The sequence below is a fragment of the Oncorhynchus tshawytscha genome, linkage group LG21, assembly GCF_018296145.1.
Source record: "Oncorhynchus tshawytscha isolate Ot180627B linkage group LG21, Otsh_v2.0, whole genome shotgun sequence".
NCBI classification, from domain to species: Eukaryota; Metazoa; Chordata; class Actinopteri; order Salmoniformes; family Salmonidae; genus Oncorhynchus; species Oncorhynchus tshawytscha.
This window is the reverse complement of record NC_056449.1, coordinates 2,923,130-2,935,435: the sequence shown is the minus strand read 5'-3', so window position 1 is coordinate 2,935,435 and position 12,306 is coordinate 2,923,130. Positions and strand designations below refer to the sequence as shown.

The 12,306-nt window shown below is 41.8% G+C and overlaps 1 long non-coding RNA gene across 1 annotated transcript; it reads right to left on the bottom strand.

The window, feature by feature from the left end:
* Positions 1–127: 127 nt before the first annotated feature.
* LOC121840339 lies at positions 128–10,216 on the bottom strand. Its single transcript, XR_006079512.1, has 3 exons — positions 8,838–10,216; positions 328–410; positions 128–168 (listed from the first exon to the last, which is right to left on the bottom strand). It is a non-coding gene; the product is annotated as an uncharacterized LOC121840339 (long non-coding RNA).
* Between the last annotated feature and the right edge of the window lie 2,090 nt (positions 10,217–12,306).

Genomic DNA, 12,306 nt, shown 5'->3' with positions numbered 1-12,306 from the left:
AACAACATTTTTCACACAAAACCTACGGTCAATGACAATGGATTTAAGGAGGGGTGTTTCTGCTCTATCCTTACCCTAGGATGTAGCAGAATAGGTCACTGGTAACCAAGTGGGTGGCCAGCCACTGCTGTAAAGGCCATGCATCAGGACATTGACATGTTTTAGGAACTGTAAAGACAGAGACAACTCATGATTAACCATTACCTAAGGACTTCACTAAGTTAGATTTATTCTAGCAAGTACATTGACAATGTTGCCTCAGTAATATGGCAGTCAGGCAGACAGACCAGAGAGGGATAGAGAGACCACAAAACATAAGCTATTTACATTTCTTAGTCAGCAGGTTGAATAACTTCTGTACTCCTTCCCTTTGTTCCCTCCTCCATCCTTCCATCCAAGCTAGAAGATTCCTGCAAAAAAAGAGAATCAAGAATTGAAAAATGCAGTTGAGAGATATAACATTAGAATGAGTGTTGAGGGGGAGTAGGGATAGGCAAAATGTATCATATTGTCAAATACAAAAATACAAGGATTCATGATAGATTAAGAAAAACGGATTGCACATTTTGGTCAACCCCCACAGAAAAGGGGAATGAGAGAATCTTAAATTGCACCATCTAACCCCGCACCTATGCACTATCCCCTTAGTGTAAATTGACAAATTATGTGACTAAACTCAACAAAAAGAAGAAGCTGTATTATGAAGCCAAGATCAATGATATAAAAAAACTTTGGAGTACTTTAAATGAAATTATGGGCAGAAAGACAAATTCAACTCCATCTTTCATTGAATCAGATGGCTTATTAATCACAAAACCATCTTCCATATTGTGGATTCAGAGATATCTATCTAATAGAACTCAGAGGGTTTTCTTTAATGGTGTACCGCAGGACAGCTCTTTAAGCCCTCTATTTTTACCAATGACCTGCCACTGGCATTAAACAAAGCCTGTGTGTCCATGTATGCTGATGACTCAACCATATACATGACAGCAACCACGGCTAATGAAGTCACTGAAACCCTTAACAAGGAGTTGCAGTCTGTTTTGGAATGGGTGGCCAGTAATAAATTGGTTCTGAACATCTCAAAAGCTAGGAGCATTGTATTTGGTACAAATCATTCCATAAGCTCTAGACTTCAGCTGAATCTGCCAATGGTGTGGCTGTTGAACAGTTGAGGAGACTGAATTACTTTAGGTTACCTTAGATTGTAAATTGTCATGGTCAAAACATATAGATTCAATGGTTGTAAAGATGGGAGGTACACTACATGGCGAGGTAGACTATATGGAGAGGTACACTACAAAAGTGTGTGGACACCTGCTTGTCGAACATCACATTCCAAAATCATGGACTTTAATATGGAGTTGGTCCCCCCTTTACTTTTGTAACAGTCTCCACTCTTCTGGGAAAGCTCTCCACTAGATGTTGGAACATTGCTGTGGGGACTTGCCTCCAGCCACAAACGAGACTATTAGTGAGGTTGGGAACTAATGTTGGTCGATTAGGCCTGGCTCACAGTCGGCATTACAATTCATCCCAAAGGTGTTAGAATGGGGTTCCGGTCAGGGGTCTATGTAGGCCAGTCATGTTCTTCCTCACCGATCTTGACATACCATTTCTGTATGGACCTCAATTTGCCATGCTGAAACAGGAAAGGGCCTTCCCCAAACTGTTGCCACAAAGTTGGAAGCACAGAATCGTCTCAAATTTCATTGTATGCTGTATTGTTAAGATTTCCCTTCACTGGAACTAAGGGGCCTAGCCCGAACCTTGAAATACAGCCCCAGACCATTATTCCTCCTGAACGTGAATCAATTCTCAACTGTGATACGGTTCTAAAAACATGAATCCCTTTACTTTTATATCACAAGAAAATAATTTCATAAATGCAAAATACCCACTTACTGTACACTGTTTTAACACAGTTGCAGCCGACAGTATTTTTCAATGACAACACGTTTGTGTTGGGGCATTCCCCAAACTGTTGCCACAAAGTTGGAGTCACAGAATCAAGTAATTAGCACAGGTAGTTGACTGTGTCTTCTGTCTGTTTACTGTAAACACGAGCTGTAACATGCCGATATGGCTGTGTGGGAACACTAATCCTACAAAGGTGTATATTAATTTAACTATTTCATATTATTATTCATAGCTGGTATTAAAGAAAATGTCCTAATGCTTTCAAAACCGTACCACAAGAGATACGTGTCAATGTTCAGACTGCAGGTTGGGGCACGTTGGGACATAAGAGGACTTAGTTCAATGACTTACATTATGTGTACATGTAATGGAACTGAGATTCATGATCAAGGGCTAGCAGCTCATTAATTTACACACAGCTAGCTAGCTAGCTAATAATACAAGTCATTTAAAAATGTATTTACTAACTTGAATAGGTTCATGTGTATGCCCACTAAGCGGCCAATCGTTTGTAGCCAAGAGTTGTCAAGCCGGGCTGCCGGTTCTGGTGAAAACCATCTGAATTGTTGTGCATTGACTGCTTGTCAGAATGTATGTTTTCCTCTTTATGGCTCTCGTCATTTTAATGCACCTTGAGAGTACCTGGTTTACTGGGAGGGGTACGGTCCAGAGGAGTGGTGTTGGGTTCCGGTGGATGATATTCTAGATCCCAACATCATCTGAGAATTCCACCTTCGCCGTCCAGACCGGCCCAATCCTCGCCCTCAAGGCCGTCCTCCTGGCCAGAGTCGTCCTATTGCTGGAGCTGCGCATCGGGGGGTGGGGGGGTTTACTGTCACGTCTTCTCCCGATCCCCCCCTCCGGGGCTCGACGTCGTCGGTCTACTAACCACAGGTCCTGGTGTAACAGTTGTTAAAGTACTATGTGAATTTCACCAGGTTCATATATTAATATGTCGTGTTGATTTGTTATTATGCATGCCTGCATCCTGGGAATAGGGGAGTGTGTACTTACGTTTTGGCCTGCGTGCCTGTGCTCAAATCATGTTGATGCACTGAGAGAGGTAGACAAGCTTTTTCTGTCTTTGATTCTTTTAAGTTTGATTCTTTTAAGTACAAACTCATACACACAGTGTTTTGTTCATGAATAATGATGTATATTTAGAGGTTACTCATAAGTGGATGATATCAACATTCTGAATTCAACATGTGGTTAATAGCTAGCTAAGGTATTAGCAGTCTATTGTATGTGTGAACGATGGCTAGCTCCTCGAATGATCCCAGTCCCTCCTATTGTGCATCTGTTGTAGAAAGAGGCAACGATTCTCAGAACATATGTGCTCTACAAATGTTTTATTTCCTTTTGGATGCAGGTATGTGGTTTTATCTATGTAAAATATGTTATGTATAATAAGGAGAGAGTGTATTAATTTTTGTATTCAAAAATAATTTTGTTGCACTGAGAGAGAAAGAGGCAACGATTCTCAGAACATATGTGCTCTACAAATGTTTTATTTCCTTTTGGATGCAGATGCAGGATGCAGAGAGTGAGTTCTGCTTGATTAAAACTACCTGATCTCCAAAGTCCACGTCTATAGTCTCAATCAACCACACACAACGCAGAGTTACAGCGGTGCAGTATAGCACCGGTTACACTGGCAACCCATCATTACGCACACCTGGCAACGTTCACACCTGCGCCTCATCATTAGGCACACCTGGACTTCATCAATTCCCTGATTACTTCCCCTTTATCGAGCACTCTGTTTTAATCACCCATCAGGCAGTATTGTTTCTGTGTTCATGTTCAGACGATACGCTTGTTTGTGTATTCACTCTGTTTGTTCTTATTAAACTCACTGACTGCACTTGCTTCCTGACTGCCTGCATCCTGACTGCCTGCATCTTCGTTACAATAACTGTAACAGGATGATGGCGCCCTCCTTTCGGAAAAGCTGACCACGACTCCATTTTGTTGATCCCTGCCTACAGACAGAAACTAAAACAAGAGGCTCCCACGCTGAGGTCTGTCCAACGCTGGTCCGACCAAGCTGACTCCACACTCCAAGACTGCTTCCATCACGTGGACTGGGAGATGTTTCGTATTGCGTCAGACAACAACATTGACGAATACGCTGTTTCGGTGTGCGAGTTCATTAGAACGTGCGTTGAAGATGTCGTTCCCATAGCAACGATTAAAACATTCCCTAACCAGAAACCGTGGATTGATGGCAGCATTCGTGTGAAACTGAAGGCGCGAACCACTGCTTTTAATCAGGGCAAGGTGTCTAGTAACATGACTGAATACAAACAGTGCAGCTATTCCCTCCGCAAGGCTATCAAACAAGCTAAGCGCCAGTACAGAGACAAAGTAGAATCTCAATTTAACGGCTCAGACACAAGAGGCATGTGGCAGGGTCTACAGTCAATCACGGACTACAGGAAGAAACCCAGCCCAGTCACGGACCAGGATGTCTTGCTCCCAGGCAGACTAAATAACTTTTTGCCCGCTTTGAGGACAATACAGTGCCACTGACACGGCCTGCAACGAAAACATGCGGTCTCTCCTTCACTGCAGCCGAAGTGAGTAAGACATTTAAACGTGTTAACCCTCGCAAGGCTGCAGGCCCAGACGGCATCCCCAACCGCGCCCTCAGAGCATGCGCAGACCAGCTGGCCGGTGTGTTTACGGACATATTCAATCAATCCCTATACCAGTCTGCTGTTCCCACATGCTTCAAGAGGGCCACCATTGCTCCTGTTCCCAAGAAAGCTAAGGTAACTGAGCTAAACGACTACCGCCCCGTAGCACTCACATCCGTCATCATGAAGTGCTTTGAGAGACTAGTCAAGGACCATATCACCTCCACCCTACCTGACACCCTAGACCCACTCCAATTTGCTTACCGCCCAAATAGGTCCACAGACGATGCAATCTCAACCACACTGCACACTGCCCTAACCCATCTGGACAAGAGGAATACCTATGTGAGAATGCTGTTCATCGACTACAGCTCGGCATTCAACACCATAGTACCCTCCAAGATCGTCATCAAGCTCGAGACCCTGGGTCTCGACCCCGCCCTGTGCAACTGGGTACTGGACTTCCTGACGGGCCGCCCCCAGGTGGTGAGGGTAGGCAACAACATCTCCTCCCCGCTGATCCTCAACACTGGGGCCCCACAAGGGTGCGTTCTGAGCCCTCTCCTGTACTCCCTGTTCACCCACGACTGCGTGGCCACGCACGCCTCCAACTCAATCATCAAGTTTGCGGACGACACAACAGTGGTAGGCTTGATTACCAACAACGACGAGACGGCCTACAGGGAGGAGGTGAGTGCCCTCGGAGTGTGGTGTCAGGAAAATAACCTCACACTCAACGTCAACAAAACTAAGGAGATGATTGTGGACTTCAGGAAACAGCAGAGGGAACACCCCCATCCACATCGATGGAACAGTAGTGGAGAGGGTAGCAAGTTTTAAGTTCCTCGGCATACACATCACAGACAAACTGAATTGGTCCACTCACACAGACAGCATCGTGAGGAAGGCGCAGCAGCGCCTCTTCAACCTCAGGAGGCTGAAGAAATTCGTCTTGTCACCAAAAGCACTCACAAACTTCTACAGATGCACAATCGAGAGCATCCTGGCGGGCTGTATCACCGCCTGGTATGGCAACTGCACCGCCCTCAACCGTAAGGCTCTCCAGAGGGTAGTGAGGTCTGCACAACGCATCACCGGGGGCAAACTACCTGCCCTCCAGGACACCTACACCACCCAATGCAACAGGAAGGCCATAAAGATCTTCAAGGACATCAACCACCCGAGCCACTGCCTGTTCACCCCGCTGTCATCCAGAAGGCGAGGTCAGTACAGGTGCATCAAAGCTGGGACCGAGAGACTGAAAAACAGCTTCTATCTCAAGGCCATCAGACTGTTAAACAGCCACCACTAACATTGAGTGGCTACTGCCAACACACTGTCAATGACACTGACTCTACTCCAGCCAGTTTAATAATGGGAATTGATGGGAAATGATGTAAATATATCACTAGCCACTTTAAACAATGCTACCTTATATAATGTTACTTACCCTACATTATTCATCTCATATGCATACGTAGATACTGTACTCTATATCATCGACTGCATCCTTATGTAATACATGTATCACTAGCCACTTTAACTATGCCACTTTGTTTACATACTCATCTCATATGTATATACTGTACTCGATACCATCTACTGTATCTTGCCTATGCTGCTCTGTACCATCACTCATTCATATATCCTTATGTACATATTCTTTATCCCCTTACACTGTGTATAAGACAGTAGTTTTTTGGAATTGTTAGTTAGATTACTTGTTCGTTATTACTGCATTGTCGGAACTAGAAGCACAAGCATTTCGCTACACTCGCATTAACATCTGCTAACCATGTGTATGTGACAAATAACATTTGATTTGATTTTGATTTGATTTGAATTATTTTAATTTTTGTACAAATTTTTGCATAAAGTCAACGAGTCAAATAACCTTTTCACCCCAAGTTCTTATCTCATCTTATCTTTACTTTTTCCTACCTAGTGTCAGTAATTCTCTGGTTGATGTGTAGATTAACCTCGTTTGAAAGCAATGTTGTGGGCTTCAGTATTGTCTGTACACTGCTCATCACGGGGAAAGCCAAGTGTTGTGCATGATGTGGTTACGATGTTTCGATTGATAACTATTTGACCTTCTATCAGCATGCATTGTAAAAGATACAAATGTTTTTTATAGCCAACGGTAAGGGCATTTTATGTTAAATGGGCAATCTGCTATTGCTACATCCATTTTTGTATTAATGATATTCAGCCATTGATTTAAGAATATAACTTATAAATGGAGTTTAGGAGTTTAGGAGTTTAGTTTAACTGTATAGTCCCATCAGAACCCAAAATATGAGTTTGCTTTTACTAATCCATCCAATAGGTCAGTTCTTGCATCCATCGATGAATTTGAGAGTGGTTCCATTTTTCCAGCCCAATTCCTCAACAATTTACCCAAAAAGGTGGTGGGGTGACCGCTTTGCTGTTTCAACTGCAGATTGCCCCTGACATTTAATTGTGTTAGCCAATGAAGCGGAACATGGTGGTGAGAGAGGCTACTGCCAATAACAGGAACAAGACCAACAGGTTAATCCTATGATTTTCCTCTACCTTCTGCATTTTGTCAATATATTCAATTTGTTATGCGAAGTATGTTTTGAAATGATATTGAGAGCATGCTGTCCTTAAAATGATATGGGAAAATGTATGGGGCACTGATTTTATTAGTCTGTAAGATTGTCAAAGGCTCGTTATTGCACATTAATTGATAGTTGAGATAATAAAAGTACAACATAATTACTGTTTCTATATTCCTAGCAGAATGGAAGATCACTCTAGGAAATACCACAGAAACAATGAGATTTCAGTGATATGTGGTTGACAGTAGCACACATCGCACTCATGCCTTGGCATCTGACTAAAGTGACCTGTGTGGGAAAATAGTCTGACAAATAATTAGAGTGAGAAAACTGGCATCAGGGATTCCCCAGTTGTTTGGAAATGTCAATAATGGGCCTTAAAAGCTGCCACACAGGTCCAGAATCAAATCATTGGGAACCAGTTGTTTATTCGGGTTTATCAATAGAGAAATGGCAATGCACAAACGCATAATGCTTCTTCTGCTGCTCTCAATGATGATTAGTTTGGCCACCTCATCTCCAGCACCACTTCAAGGAAGAACTGAATATGATAATGATATCAATACAATTAAAAATATACTTAAGGTAAGGTAGTTATTATTACACTAAAACCTTTTTAACAAATGTTCAAGTCCAGACTTGTTGTAGCGATTAAAGTAATGTAACTAATGTCACCTGTGTTTCCTGAACAACAGAACTGTCATGAAGGCTGCAGCACATCTGGAATGGTGAGTCCATAACAATCTCAGATAATTGGCTTAATCTTTTATTCACTTCATTACACTCTATCTTTAAAAAAAAACGTCTCAGTGCCAGTCTGATTCTTGTGTACACTGTAAACTTCATGAAACACCCCTTTTGAGCAAAGAGCTAAATAATCTCTAATCTGTTTTGTGACATTTCTAATCTTAATCAGAATACACACAGCTACAACAGCCGACCACAGCAGGCTGCCCTAACTTCCTCTGTTGTGTTATTTCAATCTGCAAAGCATATTTCATATCTTAGTATATTCAGTCCTAACGTAATGCATTGCTCTCTGATAGAGGAATATTGACCTAAATGTATGTTTTGTATTGCAATACAGTGGTTATAGTAAACAGTTCTGTACCGGCAGTGGTACAATTCTGTATCCAATTGTCATACTTGAGTAAAAGTAAAGACCTTAATAGACCCCCTAAAGACCTCAAGTAAAAGTCACCCAGTAAAATATTACTTGAGTAAAGTCTAAAAGTATTTGCTTTTAAATATACTTAAGTATCAAAAATACATGTAATTTCTCAAATATACTTAAGTATCAAAAGTAAATGTATAAATAATTGAAAATGTCTTATATTAAGCAAACCAGACAGCCTCATTTTCTTGTTTTTTAAATTACGGATAGCCAGGGGCACACTCCAACACTAAGATATAATCTACAAACAAAGCATTTGCTTAGTGGGTCCGCCATATCAGAGGCAGTAGGGATGACCAGGGGTGTTCTCTTGATAAGTGCGTGAATTGAACCATTTTCCTGTCTTGACAAGCATAAAAAATGTAACTAGTACTTTTGGGTGTCCGGGAAAATGTATGGAGTAAAAAGTCCATTATTTTCTTTAGGAAGTCAAAGTAAAAGTTGTCAAAAATATAAATAGTAAAGTACAGATACCCCCCAAAACGACTTAAGTAGTACTTTTTTGACACTTACTTTTCTCTGCAGGATCTAAAATGCCAGTGTCTCCGAATCCCCATCACATTAGTGGTAAGCGACGCATAAATATGTACATTGGAGTTTATACAGTAGTCATTTCATTCAATGTGTACCTTTATAACCCTTTTCTTCCGTTACTTTGAATAGGAAACGTGCACACCAGACTACTTCAAACAGGGACTTGCGTCACTGAGTAGTGTGCATCCTGTTGCACGCTTACTGATTAGAAGATTGAATTTTTGGTCCAAGGTAAGTTATTTTCCTTAAACATGCACAGAATTGCTCTTAGACTATAATGCCATTCTGAATATGGCAGAGAAAACTGAAGAGCCATGAAATTACCATTACATTGCTTACATTTACAACGATCTTAACGGATGTATATGTTATTCTCTCTCATAGCCGGGCTTTCAGCAGCTGGCCCCTCATTGTGAACCAGTGGTGTCTCCACGGGTGTTTCTGGAGCAGCTGAGACAAGTGTTCCAAGGACTGAACAGCTTCAAACCATAACCAAATGATTTAAATATTCTATATGTATAATGTATTTATTTACTATTTATCAATTTGAAATTGTACGGCTAAATGGTTGAATAAACACCTGAAACAGACATATCGACTCCTGAGTTTGCTTTTTCTCTATTGACTTGATTGGGAAATGACCAGTGAATTAAATAGTGTAGGTCTATGTATGGCAAAGTGCATCACAGATAAATCTGTCTAAAGAATGTTATGGCCATATATTTTATTGACCTTTCAATCATGATTATTGGCTGAATCAAACAACACTTCTTTATGATTAGAAACGAAGATAGGCTATTACAATTTTTAAAATAATAATCTTAACCCAAAACCATAATGCTACAAATCATGTAACACATAATAAAGACAACACTGGATGTTTTTGGACATCGAGCTAAAATACCAAGGTATGCCACCTTTTGGAGTTCTCCTGACCTAGGCTCTCCAACAATACAGTGTACAGGCTATTGTCAATCAAACGTGACACTCTTGGGGACAGCATTAGAAGTATACATTCAGGAAGGAGCCTATTGCACAAAAGGGAGAGGCTATACAGACACTCCTGGAGCCAAAATTGATAACCTATGTCGCACAGCTGAGAGTCGAGACGAATGGATTTGGTTTAGTCAGTCATCCTGATGAGCCCTTACCAGCTAGCTGGTTTACGCTGGCTATCTGGCAACAACAGCTTGGCTCTAGTTAAAATTTGTAAAAGAAAGTGATGTTTATTTCAATGGGCAAGGGAGAAATAACTTGTATTGTTGTTCACCATCTGGAATCTTGATGTCACCATGACATGCCAATTAGCTAACCTAACGACAAGCCAGTGTGAATGACCAATGCAACGGTGTTGTACCGAGGTGCTTCCCACTGTTGCTTCCCACAGCACAGAAAGAGTCCAGGGAGGCCCCTCTGAACAGGGCCAATGAAGTGGCCATACCCCTGATGGAGAGGGCTACCATGTCGTCTTGAGTTGGTCTACCTGCCGCAGCGAATGATTTTGACACTGCGTTGGTAATCCAATGTGCCAGTCTCTGCTTTGAGACAATGTGAACTTGGTGTGCTCTCCATAACACACAAAAAGCTATTCTGTTTGACGAGAAATTCTTAAAATACATTTCTAATACCACCATGCATAAGTGTGTGTAGACTGCGTGTGCTGGCGTGTGTGTGAGTATACATGTGTGTGTGCCTGGGTTTGTGTCTCCTCACAGTTTTATCTGTTTTTTAAATCTTATTTTACTGCTTGCATGAGTTACTTGATGTGGAATAGATTTCCATGTAGTTATGGCTCTTTGTAGTCCTGTGCATTTCCCTAGTCCGTTCTGGACTTGGTGGATTGTCTTGTGGGGTATGCATGGGTGTCTGAGCTGTCAAGTAGTGATGACAAGTAGTGATGCAGTCAATCGCTCCCCTACTGTGAGCCAGGAGAGATAGGTCCTCTTTGTGGCACATGGCCATATGACTGGGCAGTAGTCCAGGTGTGACAAAACTAGGTAGCATTTGTTTTGTTTATAGCAATGTCAAAAAAGCAATGCAATGTCATGAGGTTCTGAAGGAGCCTTGTGGGGCCATAGTCTGCAGGCACCATTCATGAATTGCGATACTAGAGGGTGAACCCCTGGTGATGCACCCGCAAACTGGTCATGACCCATAGAGATATATACACTTTTAATGTAGATGGGGACTTCCATGCAGTCATAAGCTCCTGGAGGAAAGTCGAAATGACAAAGTGGGCAGGAAGATGGCGTTTCTGCATGGTCGACACAACTTCCTGTACACATTCCACCCTAGTCAGTCATAGACTGTTCTCTCTGCTTTTGCATGGCAAGTGGTACCGGAGCGCCAAGTCTAGGTCCAAGAGGCTTCTAAACAGGTTCTACCCCCAAGCCATAAGACTCCTGAACATCTTATCAAATGGCTACCCAGACTATTTGCATTACCCCCCTTCTTTTACACCTGCTACTCTCTGTTGTTAACATCCATGCATAGTCACTTTAATAACTCTACCTACATGTACATATTACCTCAATTACCTCGACTAACCGGTGCCCCCGCACATTGACTCTGTACCGGCACCACCCTGTATATAGTCTCACTATTGTTATTTTACTGCTACTCTTTAATTACTTGTTACTTTTATTTCTTATTCTTATTCATCTTTTTATTATTTTAAACTGCATTGTTGGTTAGTAAGTAAGCATTTTACTGTAAGGTCACCTGTTGTATTCGGCGCATGTAACTAATACAATTTGATTTGATATACAGGTCAATGCCAGTACCTTATTTAATGTGGAGGGGTACTGGAGAGTTGAGTTTGGTTAATACATGAAAAGTGACTGGTAGTAGGATATACATGTAAACAGTAATAATTGTCACACCCTGATGTGTTTCACTTGTCTTTGTGCTCGTCTCCACCCCCCTCCAGGTGTCGCCCATCTCCCCCATTATCCCCAGTGTATTTATACCTGTGTTCTCTGTTTTGTCTGTTGCCAGTTTGTTTTGTTCGTCAAACCTACCAACGGTTTTCCCCTTGTGCCTGTCTGTTTCTAGTTTTCCCGGTTTTAACCATTCTGCCTGCCCTGAGCCTGCTGTTCTGTACTTTGTCACACCACACTGGATTATTGACCTCTGCCTGCCCTGACCCTGAGACTGCCTGCCGTTCTGTACCTCTTTATTTTTTAAATTTAACCTTTATTTAACCAGGAAGGGATCATTCAAATTTGAAATCTCTTTTTCAAGTGTGTCCTGGCCAAGATAGGCAGCACCAAGTCATTACACAATTAAGGGCAGACAACATGAAAAACTACAGGTAATCTAGTAAAAAAACCATAGAATTCACAAGAGTATAACAAAGTCATAAAACAGCAAATTAAAAACATTGACAGGCCAGGGAATCAGCCTCAAAATCATTCATCAATGATTTAAAAACACCAATCGGGACAAG